This window comes from Bombina bombina, chromosome 1, assembly GCF_027579735.1.
Source record: "Bombina bombina isolate aBomBom1 chromosome 1, aBomBom1.pri, whole genome shotgun sequence".
In the NCBI taxonomy this organism is placed as follows: Eukaryota; Metazoa; Chordata; class Amphibia; order Anura; family Bombinatoridae; genus Bombina; species Bombina bombina.
Genome location: NC_069499.1, coordinates 343301113 through 343317517, shown reverse-complemented (window position 1 = coordinate 343317517; position 16405 = coordinate 343301113). Strand labels below are relative to the sequence as shown.

Sequence of the window (16405 nt, the reverse complement as noted above, 5' to 3'; positions counted from 1 at the left end):
TCGTGTGAGGATCTTGGGCTGATGACAGATGCCGCAGGGAGTAAAGGTTTTGGTGCAATTTTTGGCAAGGAATGGTGTGTGGCAGCGTGGCCAGTGGAGTGGTTTGAGAGTGAGGTTATAACGAATTTGGTATTTCTAGAATTCTTTCCTATTTTAGTGGCCTTGTTTGTTTGGAGTGAGGAACTACGGGACAAGTCGCTCCTGTTGTTCACCGACAACATGGGTGTGGTAGCTGCAATTAATGGATTGTCCTCATCTTCTCCTTCGGTGATCCGGCTGTTGAGGGTGTTTGTGCTACAATGTATGAGGTTGAATATCTTGGTCAAGGCAAAGCACATACCTGGGGTCCAGAACTCTGTCGCTGACGCACTCTCTCGTTTTCAGTGGCAGCGTTTTCGGGAGTTGGCTCTGTTGGCAGTTGAAGTGGGGAAGGAAGTTCCTGAACACTTATGGAGCCTTGGTTCAGGGGATTGGCTGATTTGGTGAGATCTTCACTGGCTCCGAGTTCTTGGAGAGACTATGCAAAAATTTGGAAAGAGTGGGAGTCTTTACTGGTTCAGCATGATATGGCTGAGGGTGATTACAGGTGTCAGGATCTTTTGTTGAGATGTATATGGCAGTGGAAAGCTTGCGGGTTGTCTCCCTCAGCTATCGATAAATGGCTGACGGCTCTGGCCTTCCGATTTAAGTTATTGGGGGCTGCGGACATCACTAAAATGTTTTGCGTTTGGCAGATCATGAAGGGTTTGAGGAGACAGGGGAGCGAGACAGATAGTCGCCGTCCGATTTCTTTCCCCCTTTTGTCGCACCTTTGGAGAGTGCTGAGGGGGGGGGGGGTGCACCTCTGATTATGAAATAATTCTTTTTCAAACGGCCTTTTCTCTGGCCTTTTTCAGAGCATTATGGATTTTGGAGTTAATAAGTCGCTCTAAGAGGGCGCAAGGGGGCTTGGGTATCTATGATGTTGGGGTGATGGACTCTCATGTGTCCATATTGTTAAGGCGATCAAAGACCGATCAGGAAGGGAAGGGCAAAACCCTGATTCTGTACCCCACGGGGGTAGAGATGTGCCCGTGCGGGACATTGTGGAAGTTTTTGGCAGTAAGACCGAATGTGGAAGGGTCATTACTGATCGCAATATCATTTTCGGGCAGTGTTGGCGTTGTCTTTGTTGGGGCGCAATCCAAAACAATTCAGCTCGCATTCTTTTAGAATAGGCACAGCTACTGAGGCTGCTGCTTTGGGTTTGGGGGAGGAGATGGTAAAAGGGGTGGGGAGATGGTCATCCAATTGTTATCGTGCGTATGTCCGTCCTCATTTGTTGCCTTAACCGCATGCAGCATGTTTTTATACCTTCTTTCAGATCCGCTGCAGGTTTGGGTGGTGGGCCACTCTTTTATTTACTGTGCGCAAAGGGCGACAGGGTCCAAGGAAGACGGCCTGCAGCTAGGATTTAAAAGGGAAAAAGCTGTTTTCCGGTGGTTTGGTATTCGGGGCATGCGGTGGAACCAGGTTGTGTTTTCCGTGGTGGGTTATGCAAGACAATTTCTTAACGTTCTGGTGATTCATGCTGGGGGCAACGATCTGGGTTCCCTGCCACAAAAAGAACTGGTCAGGAGGATTAAGAGGGATTTGTCATGGTTACGGACGTTATTCCCTGGATTGCTGATCGTGTGGTCCACAATGGTGCTAAGATTACATTGGCGAGCGGCATGGGATCAAAGTAGGTTAGATAACAGCAGGCGTAAGGTAAACAAACTGATTACAGCATTCATGAAGAGGATTAACGGGGCAGTGGTCCATCATGAGGACTTGGAGGATGTGGGAAAAGGCAAATTTTATTTACAGGACGGAGTTCACTTAAACAAATTTGGAGTACGGCTTTTCATTCTGGCCATTCGGGAAAAACTTCAATTGCTGATGTGAGGACTTCCCAGTTTTTGGCGGTGTGCTAGCATCATCAATTGTCAGACCAAGGCAGGAAATGGGTGGTGGTTAGCCTCCCAAGGGGTGGGGAGAGCTAGGTAATTTGCTTCTTGGGCACGGGGTCCCTTGGAGCTGGTATTAGGTGGATGGAACGGACTTAGCGCCTTACGAAGTCCAGTTGAGCGAAAAGATGGTCTGGTCTGGTGGGGATGAAAGATTAACCCTGGGGTGGGTTAAAAGGCATCTAAAGTGATGCTAGCGCATTAATAGTTGGGGGGGTTTGTGGATTATTGCACTTTTATTTATAATGTTATTTAAGTTTATGTTAAGTTAATAAACAGGCTGTGGCCAGAATTTTATACCACAAATTACGTGTCTGTCCTTTATTTGTGAAATGTTAAAGTAATAAATTATGGGTTTATTTGGGGGGCCGGTAATGGACGACTCAGTAGGTCATGGTGGGCCCCGTAAGCGGGGAACATAGTGGGAGGGGCCCGTTGACCGGATGGGAGGAGATTGCCCCGGTCGGTGGGTGGAGATTCAGATGGAAGTAGTTGGTGGCATAGGGCGCAGCGAGGCCAGTACACATACTTACCTGGTCGCAGACGGAGCTCCCGAAGATTTTCCCTCCCTCCCCATTTAATTTTATTTTCATTAGGGTTGGTCAAATGTCACTGGTTGTGGGGGGCGGTGTGCTAGCATCATCAATTGTCAGACCAAGGCAGGAAATGGCTGGTGGTTAGCCTCTGAAGGGGTGGGGAGAGCTAGGTAATTTGCTTCTTGGGCACGGGGTCCCTTGGAGCTGGTAATAGGTGGATGGAACAGACTTTGCGAAAAAGACGGCCTGGTCTGGTGGTGATGAAGGATTAACCCTGGGGTGGGTTAAAAGGCATGTAAAGTGATGCTAGCGCATTAATAGTTGGGTTTTTTTTGTGGATTATTGCACTTTTATTTATGATGTTATTTAAGTTTATGTTAAGTTAATAAACAGGCTGTGGCCAGAATTTTATACCACAAATTACGTGTCTGTCCTTTATTTGTGAAATGTTAAGGTAATAAATTATGGGCTTATTTGAGGGGCCAGTAATGGACGACTCAGTAGGAGTTGATCCTCTTGTTCTACCCTTACACGGTCTAAACAGTTTGTTCCCCCATTGGCAACATATTATCAAAGTGTTAGATTGTACAGTAGAACCCCTTTTTGAAAGAAATAGCAACATTGTTTAAACACATCATTTATACCAAGGATTTTGCCTAACATTGAGTTTAATTTTCAGCCATTTAGCTATCTCCATTTTTTTAACACTTTAAGCTTTTTTAGCGCCTTCCTATATATATTTTACATTTTTCAATGAATGTAATTTACCCATACATTCCTAAAGCTGGAAACCTAACTAGAGTAGCAAGATAAAAATAATAAAATAACATTCTGTAAGTTGCTCTGAAATGTTTTAATATTAACGCTTAAGAATACTGCTTTAAGCTAAAAGACAAATGAGGAGAGATGAAATTCAGTGTTATACAAAACAGCTGTTTTCATTAGTGGAAGCAGGACCAAAAAACACCAGGACATGAATAAGGAAGACAGGATTTTGATTTGTCAATCTCATATTTCTAATCTAATGTCTCAAAATCTATCCAAGAAAATCAAATAATAAATGTCTGCTTCTGGTTTAACAGCTGTTATTCCATATTAACAATATACCTTGTGGAAAAAAAAGAATGGATCAGACAACTGGAGGTTGTTTAACCCTTTTAACACCAAGGGGCTACAAATTAAATATAATGTTTAATTATGTAAACAGTTAATGCTTTCATTGAAGGAACCTTCTTCAGGTTCTATGTTATTCTACACAGATTAGTCACTAAAACTTATAACACTCTAAAGAACAGCAGATCATACACTGGTCACTAAAATAAAAGTGCTATGAAAAAAAATATTAGTGAGAAATTTTAGCTATTGGGTCACACTGATTGTGTCAGGGTTGAGCACTGTTTCTTTAAGAGACTCTGAAGTTTCTCCTAATTGATTGCTCCTCCTATAAAACAACACAGCACATTGCAATCAGTGCTTGGTATTGTGTTCCAGTATCCACTGAGTACTCCTTGTATTATGCTCTGGATTACAAGTTGTCTAAGCCTCTCTGCCTTATTTTCTAACAGGTTGAAATATCTGCTGGATTTCCTAAATACCGGATCCTACTCTCACTTACTTCCTCATTTGATGCCTCTGCAAGATTCCTCAGTGGGGTAAAGGAAGATTTATTACCTTCTCTCAGTGTCTCTCTGCTTCAGCAGCAGCCGCTGCTACATTCCAGGCTGTCAGCTCTGCCAGTGACTTCACAGGCTCACTTCCTCCTCATTTAGCATTCACACGCTGCCTGCCTGCTCCACATCAGACTTCTCAGCTCCTGCAGCATTTCAGGTACACTCTCTGCAAATACTACTACTGACTGCTTAGCTTGCTACCACTTACAAATATTGCAGTATTTGATTATACATATTTAGGTAGTATTACGCTCTCCATCCTGAAATTATTCTTTGAGTGTGAATCCAGGATCTGTGTACTTTTCTGCACGCTGAGCCAGAGTGTGTTCTGAATAACTTTACCTTACTTCTACCATAGCCCAGTCTTGCTTGCTTCATTTAACAACCTGTGAATCAGAGTTGTTATTAACAACCTGTTTTTACCATAAGGTGGTCTTATATTTCCCTGTCCAATACTTTAATTATTCTGTCAAAAGGTATACAGTGTGTGTTTATAAGATAAAGATATAGACTGTGTATATTTTGAAATAATAAAACACTTTATTTTTCAGAATCTGCTTGTCAGTAGTTGATTCAATAAATAAAGTGTAACAACCAAATTTTTACTACTGTTGTGTTCCATATAACAAACATTAATTGAGAGTAACATTATATAATACCAAGCCCAAAAAAAAAAATAAAAAAAAAATATGGAACCAGTAGATCTTCCACAGGTTGTTTTTAATCTCACTCAAAGGGTTGATCAGTTAGCCCAGGGCTTACACGACTTACAAGTTGAAAATGTTGCACTAAGAAATATTATAAAAGAATCCATTGCACTGAAATCTAGTCAATTTGAGACTATGCTTGAACCACAGGTTTCCTTACCAGAGCATTTCTCAGGCAATAGAAAAATGTACAGGCAGTTTAAAAATGCCTGCCACTTACTCTTTTCCATGAAACCCAGGACTTACCCCACTGAGAGAGTGAAGGTTCTGACCACCATATCATTCCTCAGAGGGGAACCAAGAAACTGGGCTGACAAATTCTTTGAGACAGAGGATCCAATTTTAGGATCACTAGAAGCTTTCTTTGCATCCATGGATGCATTATTTCAAGATACAGATATCCAGCTCACAGCTGAATCCTCCATGAGAAGCCTCAAACAAGGCAAAAGACCCGTGGAGGAGTATATCACAGACTTTAAACAGTTTTCTGCTGATTCTCTTTGGAATCCCATAGCCTTGCGGAACCAATTCCGTATTGGTCTCTCTGAGGCTTTGAAAGACGAATTTGCTAGGATTGAACAACCAAAAACTCTAGACGCCTTTATGAGAATGGCTACTCAAATTGACCGCCGCCTCCGTGAGAGAAAAGCGGAAAAATCTGCAACAGATTTAAAACCTAAAATTTCATACTCTGCTACTACCAGTCCTTACTACGCCTCCGCTAAACCTCAGCCTGAGGCAATGGAGATAGGAATCCTCAGAGGACCACTCAGTCCTGAAGAGAAATTACGCCGTAGGATGAAGAATCTTTGTTTATACTGTGCCAGTCCTACTCACAATGTTCAAGACTGCACAGTCTTGTTAAAGTCTAAGAAATGTAAGTTTAAACTTATTAATTCATCTGTACATTCTCAGTTAAAGACATCTTATTGCACGCTGTCTCTTTCTCTACAGCTGGAACAAAGTCTACTGAAAATTGATGACGCTATCATTGATTCAGGGGCTACTGGTAACTACTTAGATCTTCACTATTGTCTTCAGAATCGTATCCCCTTGATCTGCAAGAAGACACCAGTCCCCATCAAAGTAATCGATGGATCACCCATGGTTTCTGGTCCCATAACCCATGAGACCATTCCTGTTTTTGTGAATATCTGTGGACATACAGAATTGATGTCCTTAGATGTCTTACCCTCTCCTCATTTCACTTTGGTTCTTGGGATGAAGTGGTTGCAACTTCATAACCCAACTATTGTTTGGTCCCCTTTTGAAATAAAGTTTAATTCAGATTATTGCAGAAATACTTGTCTCACTGGTCATTTATTAATGCAAACTCATACAACAATAGATAACCTACCCAATGAATATTCTGATTTTAAAGATGTGTTTAGTAAGACAGAGGCAGAGAACTTACCACCTCATAGGATATATGACTGTCCGATAGACCTTCAACCTGGTGCCAAGATCCCTTACGGTCATCTCTATCCTCTCAGCCCCCCTGAATTGGAGCATTTGAAAGAATATTTAGAGGAGAACTTAAGGAAAGGATTTATTAGAGCTTCCACTTCTCCAGCTGGAGCTGGGATATTCTTCGTGCGAAATAAAGATTCCAGTCTAAGACCCATTATTGATTACCGCGAACTCAATAAATGTACAATTAAGAATCGTTATCCATTACCCTTAATTCCAGAAATGATCGAAAGACTTTCTGATGCCACCATCTTCACCAAGTTGGATTTAAGAGGGGCATATAATTTAATAAGGATAAAGGAGGGCCATGAGTGGCTGACGGCATTCAGGACCAGGTATGGTCTTTTCGAATACCTGGTAATGCCTTTCGGCCTGTGTAATGCCCCCGCTACGTTCCAGCACTTTATCAACGATGTGTTCAGAGATCTGTTGGACGTATGTCTTGTAATATATTTGGATGACATTCTCATTTATTCTAGAACCAGAGAAGAACATGTAAAACATGTTCGTCAAGTTCTTTCCCGGCTTAGAGTGCATAGACTATATGCAAAGCCTGAAAAATGCATGTTCCACACAGATCAAGTATCCTTCTTGGGCTATAACATCTCCCCCTTAGGTATTCAAATGCAGACTGAAAAGGTAAACGCAGTTCTCGATTGGCCTCAACCTAAATCAAGGAAGGATGTACAGCGGTTTTTGGGTTTTTCAAACTACTATAGAAAATTCATCAAAAACTTCTCTTCTATAGTCAAGCCTTTAACACTTTTAACTGGCAGTACAACACCTTTCATCTGGAATGCTCAGGCAGAGAAAGCTTTCCAAATTTTAAAAAGAAAATTCACATCAGCTCCCATTTTGCATTTTCCCAAACCTCAGTACCAGTACACGTTAGAAGTCGATTCTTCGGATTATGCAATTGGAGCCGTTCTCTCTCAGCAAAGTTCTTTAAGTCAACCTCTACATCCCATCTCCTTTTACTCCAAATTAATGTCACCTGCTGAAAGAAACTACGCTATTGGAGACAAAGAACTCTTAGCAATCCGCCGATCCCTCGAACATTGGAGACATCTGCTCGAAGGAACTACCATACCTATTAACATCTTTACTGATCATAAAAATTTGCAGTATCTCCAAAGAAACAAAACTCTCTCAGCCCGACAGGTTCGTTGGAGCCTCTATTTTGATCGCTTTAACTTTTCCATCATTTACAGACCAGCAGATAAAAACGGAAAGGCTGATGCCTTATCCCGTTCACTCATAAAATCTGAAGAGCTCCCACTCAGATCCAGCATCATACCTCCTGATTGTTTTGTTGGACTGATAACTCCAATCATCTCTGAACTCAAAACTTACTGCAAAGATGTTCCAATACCTCCTAAACCAGAACTCCATAAGTCTGCCGGATTATATTACCACAGGAGTAAATTGTATCTTCCTCCTCATTTGCAGTTACAGATGATAAAAGCCTCTCATGATACCCCTCTTTCCGGACACCCTGGCATTCGTAGGACTATGGAACGCCTCTCACGAACCTTTTGGTGGCCAAAGATGAGGGAGACTATTCAAGAGTACATAAAGACCTGCAAGGTTTGTACCACCTCCAAACCAGATCGCAAAGCTCCTTATGGATTACTCATGCCTCTTCCTGTTCCCGAAAGACCCTGGTACCATGTCTCCATGGATTTCATTGTTGATTTGCCTCTTTCAAACAAACAAACTACAATATTTGTAGTCATTGACTTATTCACAAAGATGGCTCATTTCATCCCCTATCACAAACTCCCCACTTCCTCTGAAACAGCTCTTCTGTTTATTGATAATATAGTCAAGTTACATGGCATACCTCCTATATTAACTAGTGACAGAGGAACACAATTTACCTCAAAATTTTGGACCAAACTATGTGAAGTAACCCAGATCGATCACCGCTTTACTACAGCTTATCACCCCCAAACAAACGGGCAGGCAGAAAGACTGAATCAGTGGCTAGAACATTACTTAAGATGTTATTGTTCTTATCACCAATCAGATTGGATGAAATTCCTATCAATGGCTGAATATGCATACAATAATTCCTTGAACGCCTCCACAAAGATGACGCCCTTCTATGCGAATTATGCCTATCACCCTGACTTCACTTTTACTTCACACAACCCCTCTGATTCCCCATTGGTTGATGATATTGTCAATACAATACAAGAAAACTTTAAATTCATTCAAGACAATATTCTTTCAGCACAGAAGACACAGAAACACTACTACGACCTCAGAAGGAGACCATCTCCTGACTATGTTGTGGGTGATTTGGTCTGGTTATCCACAAAAAACTTAAAACTCCAAATACCCTCTAAAAAATTGGCAAGCTTGTTCATAGGTCCATTCCCAATAGAACGCATCATCAATAAGAATGCCATCCGATTACAACTTCCCAACAACATTAAGATTCATCCAACAGTTCACGTTTCCCTTCTAAAACCTTATGCCCGCACAAGGGATCAGCGAATTCTTCTACCACCTGTTGCTACCACCCTCGGTCAGGATGAATATGAAGTTGAATCCATTTTGGATTCCAGATTTTATAAGGGGGTCTTACAATATCTGGTTAGGTGGAAAAATTATTCACCTGACGAGGACACCTGGGAACCCATCACCAACTTGAATGCTCCTCGCCTTACGTCTCAATTTCATCGCAGGCATCCTGATCGACCCCGTCCTACCGCTGTGGAACAGCTTCCTTGAGCGGGGGGTCATGTCAGGGTTGAGCACTGTTTCTTTAAGAGACTCTGAAGTTTCTCCTAATTGATTGCTCCTCCTATAAAACAACACAGCACATTGCAATCAGTGCTTGGTATTGTGTTCCAGTATCCACTGAGTACTCCTTGTATTATGCTCTGGATTACAAGTTGTCTAAGCCTCTCTGCCTTATTTTCTAACAGGTTGAAATATCTGCTGGATTTCCTAAATACCGGATCCTACTCTCACTTACTTCCTCATTTGATGCCTCTGCAAGATTCCTCAGTGGGGTAAAGGAAGATTTATTACCTTCTCTCAGTGTCTCTCTGCTTCAGCAGCAGCCGCTGCTACATTCCAGGCTGTCAGCTCTGCCAGTGACTTCACAGGCTCACTTCCTCCTCATTTAGCATTCACACGCTGCCTGCCTGCTCCACATCAGACTTCTCAGCTCCTGCAGCATTTCAGGTACACTCTCTGCAAATACTACTACTGACTGCTTAGCTTGCTACCACTTACAAATATTGCAGTATTTGATTATACATATTTAGGTAGTATTACGCTCTCCATCCTGAAATTATTCTTTGAGTGTGAATCCAGGATCTGTGTACTTTTCTGCACGCTGAGCCAGAGTGTGTTCTGAATAACTTTACCTTACTTCTACCATAGCCCAGTCTTGCTTGCTTCATTTAACAACCTGTGAATCAGAGTTGTTATTAACAACCTGTTTTTACCATAAGGTGGTCTTATATTTCCCTGTCCAATACTTTAATTATTCTGTCAAAAGGTATACAGTGTGTGTTTATAAGATAAAGATATAGACTGTGTATATTTTGAAATAATAAAACACTTTATTTTTCAGAATCTGCTTGTCAGTAGTTGATTCAATAAATAAAGTGTAACAACCAAATTTTTACTACTGTTGTGTTCCATATAACAAACATTAATTGAGAGTAACATTATAGATTGCTATTATTTACTGAAGTAACCATAAACAAAGCCAAGATTAGAAAGAATTGTCAGGGATCCTGGTGCTGTTGGCCATAAGAAGCTGGAGAGAGACAATGCTGGGATAGCGTTTACAGCAGAAAAACATTTTTTCTTTTTTTTTTTCATTTAGACTTTTTGTTGTTGATAGTTTTACAAGTAGTACTCCAAGATTAACATATACAGTACATAAAATATTACATTAACACATTCACAAGCAATACATAAGTAGCGTTGCCCAGTCAGTATTTTATAGACATGGCCAGTAGGTTCAGGTCAATGTTGATTAAATATAGAAATAAAGATGATATCAAGGTAAAACCTATGCATTGGAATCTAATTATAAACAAATGGTCATTTAAAATCAGACCAAGCAGTGCAGCTTTAGTTCCTGATTTATGCTGTATAATTATTTATGCAAATGTCGGCTAATGAGCTTTGCTGGTAATTATTGTTTTTTTAAAAATGGTCTCAACACTAAACAAAGGATTCCAGTTCTTATAAATGATTATATCTAACATACCTATTTACCAGGCCGGGGTAAAGACTCCAAGAACAAGGAGTACAATTTTACAGAAAAGGTATTAAATTGTAAAATGGTACAAATAACCCAAATATCACAAATGGTACAACACAAATATAACTGATAGCAAAGCAAATACCCTTGTAAATATTATGGGCTAGACTACAAGTGGTGGGCTAATGTTAGCATGTGCGCGATATAATAATGTCACAAGCGCATTCATTTTCATGTGTATTACAAGTAGAAAGTAAATGTGTTTGCTTGAGCGCAATCAAATTTAATGCACGTCAGGTTAGCACAACTGAAGATGTTGTGTCCTGAAGACTTTCGCTCTCATGCTAACTTTTTACTTTCAGCTTTTAATATGTGTGCTAACCCTGCTGCGTTAAAATTTCACTTTGAGCACAGCCCCCACGTGGAAAAAAAAGTTAGTGCGCCACTTGTATGGAAGTTAGATTATGGTTGCCTGCCTCCTTACAGGTGCGCTATCCCCCGAGGTAATAATAGACTCCAACATCGTGATCAATATCAGCAGCTGCTCATTAACAGAGGGTGAACTGGATGTGTTGAATAGGGAGTTATCTTTTGTCCCCACGACCCAATCGGATGATTTTGAGATATATGTGGATGAAATTCCAAAGACAATTAAAATTAAGAGATAATTTCCATCATACAACCTTATCACATAGGTGACACGCGGTACAAAAAAAAAAAAAGACCTTTGATCCCATTAATACACACCCCAGTATAAAAACATTTACTAGGATGGTATCCAGGGATGTTTTAGACAAACCCAAAATATCACTGCGGCAGAATCTCACAAAAGTTGAAAGAGTTGCAATACAATCATTGAAAAAAGACCCTAACAAAGTAATACGTGCAGCCGACAAGGGTGGAGCACTAGTAGTTATGGAGTGGACTATACCCAGTACAGAAACGAGATAAAGGAACAGTTACAAGATACACAGGTGTACAGATCACGTGACAACAACCCCAATATGAAATGAATTTGATCGACACAGTGTTGTCCAGAGAACTAATATAGGGGTGTATTTCTAAGTCAACTTTTGAGTATTTGACAGTTGACCATCCATCCCATACTATATATGCTATTGAAGATTCACAAAAATGCCTTAAATTCCCCTGGACGACCTATAGTCTCAGCAAGGGGGTCATTATTACAACCAATTGCCACCTTCCTTGAGGAAATCTTTGAACCTTTTGTGACCCATATGCAGTCATACCTACAAGATTCTACACATATGATAAATACCCTCGACACATACGGCATATGTACACCATCATTCCTCACAGAGATGGGATCGCAGCCATTGAGGCCACTTTGAATAGATATCCATATGTTGGCCCCCAATTTTATTATATCCTGGAACTGATTTAACTCTTTCTTAACCAAAATCACCTTCGTTTTGAAGATTAATTGTATGTGCAGTTGACCAGCACAGCTATGGGTTCAAATATGGCATCCTCTTATGCTAACATTTATATGGAGAAATATGAAAGAGAGATCATGGGAGTGTTCGACTAATAGCTACTAATAGTTGGAGAAACATTTGGACACCCATGCACAGGCAAGATTATGCATTTGAAACATCGGTTGACATGCTCTTCAGCAATGGTGATATACATAATTAAGTGCCCATGTGGGCCGATGTATGATGGAAAAATGGAGCACCCTCTGAAGGACAGAATAGCAAATCACAAATCCACCATAAGACAAGCTATAAAGAATTGCAAAAGTGAGCACCCGGTGGCGTTACATTTTATTGAGGCTAAACATAGAGTAGCAGACCTGAGGTGTATGCCTATAGATCAAATCAAACATCATCCTAGAGGGGGTGACACCAGGAGACAACTCCTCTGCAGAGAAATGGAGTGGATATATAGGCTACAAACAATTGCCCCATGGGGGTTAAAAAAACAGGTGCCATTATGTTTCCTGTCTGAAAGATAAGCCCTGCTGTTTTTGAACCTATGCCTTTAAATGATTTACTAACAATGAATTTGCTATATATGTACAGGTACTCTTAGTCCAATATAGGAAGTTTAGGGATAGGAGTAAAATATGTTGCACTGCCATCACTATATTTAGTTTATTTAGTTAATTTGGTATGTTGTATATATTGATATTATGTAACACCGTTAGTGACTGTCATTATTGATCCGGCTCACAGATAATTTGTTTGTAGAAGGGAATACAGACCAATGTTCGTTTGGTGTTTCTATAACATTGTTGGCTATAATTATTTTTTCGTTTTGATTTCAGACTTGTTTACATGTTGCTTTGGCAACCGTATGCCTGTTTATTGGTTCTCAGGCCCTTGGAGGAACATAAATTACTGCTATTGCGTAAGGGTAGTATGTGCACAGTCGGACCCGAATCAGGTATGGCATCACTTCCGGTGACACAATGTGCTGTACTAATGCTGTGTTTTGTTTGTGGTATGTGTAAGTAATTTATTTTTGTATACTATTTACAGATTATACCCTTGACAAAGGTCTGAGACCAAAACATTGGGACAGTATTACACAAGAATGTACCGGATATAATAAAGAATCTTGGTTATTTGAAAAAGCCTTGAGTGCCTGGGCATTTGTTGATATTTGTTAAAAAGGACCAAGCACCGGCATTAATTTCATTAAGGGAGTGCAATGGCATGTTATATATATATATATATATATATATATATAAATAAAAACAGAGAGACAGGTGCACTCTCACGAACAGTTAAACATATGCCAGGGTGCTACAATGTGGGTTGTAATATAGCAAGTAGGAGACAGCACTCTCTGGTCTTAATACAAAAGAAGATTTATTCAGTGACGTTTTGGGGAATACTCCCCTTCCTCAGACCAATGTACAATACAGTGAAGAAATAATTTATACCTGCAGATCAGACCCTCCCCCTGTGAAAAAACTGCCAAAGATAGTTGCCAGGCAACCAATTCTTTGTAAATAAACACAGTGTCAATTTATACAGTGAAACAAAATATGTACATAAACAAATACAAAGTGTCCTTGTTTAAACTCTATGCCTATACAAAAAAGCATCTATATCATAGTAGCGGCACATCAGGCAGGCAAAGAACTGTATACAATTTCATAAAATATTTGCTGGGAATTGTTAATACTCTCATGATTGTGGGTATGCAGACCAACATACATAGTAACAACCGATATCCACAGGTCAAGGCAATACAGAGGTATATCAACATTATGATCCTATACACCCTCATTTAGCATTGTGCAGAACAAGTTAACACAAACCGGAATCATTACACCGTTAAAGTGCGCATAATGCATGGAAACACACTTACTTTCTGTTTGTGATGCAGTACAGGGTGAGGAGAGGGCACAACTAGTATCACTACCTCCTAAGAATGCGCATCCATTTAAACAAGCAGCTCAATGTTATCCAGGGAGTGTAAGGCCATGGGACAGCATACACTGGTAACGGTGTACCACGCAAGAGTCTCATGCAACTAGACCCCCCCCCCAAACACCGGGCTCAGTCACCCGATAGGTAGCAGTGGGCAAGCCCCTATAGAGGCTAAAACAGATCATACTGAGACTGACTACAAACAAATAAATAAAATGAAACATCGTGGGATAGCAGAAGGAACCTACATTAAACATGTGTCAACCGTGGTTCTAGCAGATCTAACAAATCCTACTGCAGGACCAGACAGAGAATTGGACAGAAAAGATTACCACTCAGCTCCATGAATACAATAATGCCCTGGTCACATTTAAGAACAAGAATCTAGGCTATGTGACTGAACACTATAAAGAAAAGAAGGTTTACAGGTGGACCCTGGGACCTGAAGAGCGGGCTTACTATCAACCCAGATGACAGCGGTGAAACAGGACGTATACCCACCGTCAGCTTAACACAGTAGACACCAGTTCCGGCTCTGAATCAGAAGGTACCGTGAACCAAAGACAAGGGCAGACAATACAGAGGTATATCAACATTACGATCCTATACACCCTCATTTAGCATTGTGCAGAACAAGTTAACACAAACCGGAATCATTACACAGTTAAAGTGCGCATAATGCGTTGGAAACACACTTACTTTCTGTTTGCGATGCAGTACAGGGTGAGGAGAGGGCACAACTAGTATCACTACCTCCTAAGACTGCGCATCCATTTAAACAAGCAGCCCAATGTTATCCAGGGAGTGTAAGGCCATGGGACAGCATACACTGGTAACGGTGTACCACGCAAGAGTCTCACACAACTAGACCTTCACCCAAACACCAAGCTCAGTCACCCGATAGGTAGCGGTGGGCAAGCCTACAAACAAATAAATAAAATGAAACATCGTGGGATAGCAGAAGGGACCTACATTAAACATGTGTCAACTGTGGTTCTAGCAGATATATACAGTCCCACACTGTAAACAGGGCTCGCACGCACTTGCGCAATTAGTCTAGAATAAATGTAGTCACTGAATTAGTAAACAAATGTATGCAAAGCTCATCCTCTATCGTGGCATGTCACTCCTGTGTTAAAGATCAAAAGCTGTGTAAACCCACTAATTTGGACAATGGGAGGAGGGGGAAAGGGATCTAATCACTAGATGGTAGGGTAGGATAGGAAGGGGAAATGTTTATGCTCCCCCAAAACTAAAACAAAGCCCCTATGTATAAGGGGATCCTAATCATATATCCCAGACCCAATATCCCTGCTAGAAGTGGGCCCATCAGTACATAGACCCTGGTCACAAATACACAACAATATACAAGGCATGCCTAACTAAGTACATAACCCTATATGAAACATGTCCATGTGAATGTATGGTGCAGGATAAGGGACCGTTCAAACAGGGTCTGGCCGACTCTGTATCTAGGGTCTCCATCACAGTAGCCGGCTGATTCAAAGGAAGCAAATTCCAATCTCCATCAAAGGGACCAACTGGTTCATAAGAAGCAATGCCAGTTAATACCCATATTTAGGCTTCTTGGGTGGATAGTACCCAATTTGTAAATCCGCTCCGCTTCTTTTTTCAGTAGCAGTTTGCCTCTATCACCCCCTCGAGACAGAGGGGGGAAATGATCAATTAATGTTAACCTGAGGTCAGCTACTGAGTGGCCATACTCCAAAAAATGTCTTGCCACCGGCTGATCACTGGCACCCTTGTCAATAGCAGTACGGATGGCACACCTATGATTTGCCATCCGTTTCCTAATGTCATCAGTAGTCTTACCGATATAGAACAGGCCACAATTACAGTTCAGCATGTAAATCACATACTTCGTAGAGCACGTGAGATAGTATCTAATGTTGAACCTCTCACTGGTATGTGGGTGTCGAAACTGGGTACCCTGAAGCATTGCATTACAAGTCACACAACTCGGGCATTTGTAAGACCCCTTTTAGTAGTTGTAATTACCTTGCTGTAGCTTTTAACGGGATCTGTCCTCATCAGGATATCCTTCAGATTCCTACCTCTCTTGTATGCGATCCTGGGTGGTCCATAGCCTATGTAGGGCAGTGACTCATCAGACTCCACGATATCCCACTTGGCTTTGAGGGTAGCCCCCAGTGTCCTAGTTGCTGGGGTGTAGGTGGTGATGAAATTGATTATTTTCTGTATGTTCTTCTTGTCGGTGTAGGCAGCATTCAAGTTTTGTCTTGCATCTTTAATTAGTGCATTGCTGTAGCCTCTGTTTTTAAACCGATTCTCCATTTCCGTCAGCTGGACCACCCACTGCGTTCCTGACGTGTTGTTCCTTAGTACTCTCAGCATTTGTGCTTGTGGGATTGCTT

At 41.1% G+C, this 16405-nt stretch overlaps 1 long non-coding RNA gene across 1 annotated transcript; it reads left to right on the top strand.

Annotated features, from left to right (window-relative positions):
• Positions 1-12902: 12902 nt before the first annotated feature.
• Positions 12903-13204, top strand: LOC128637785 (uncharacterized). Its single transcript, XR_008399012.1, has 2 exons — positions 12903-13014; positions 13110-13204. It is a non-coding gene; the product is annotated as an uncharacterized LOC128637785 (long non-coding RNA).
• The last annotated feature ends 3201 nt before the right edge of the window (positions 13205-16405 follow it).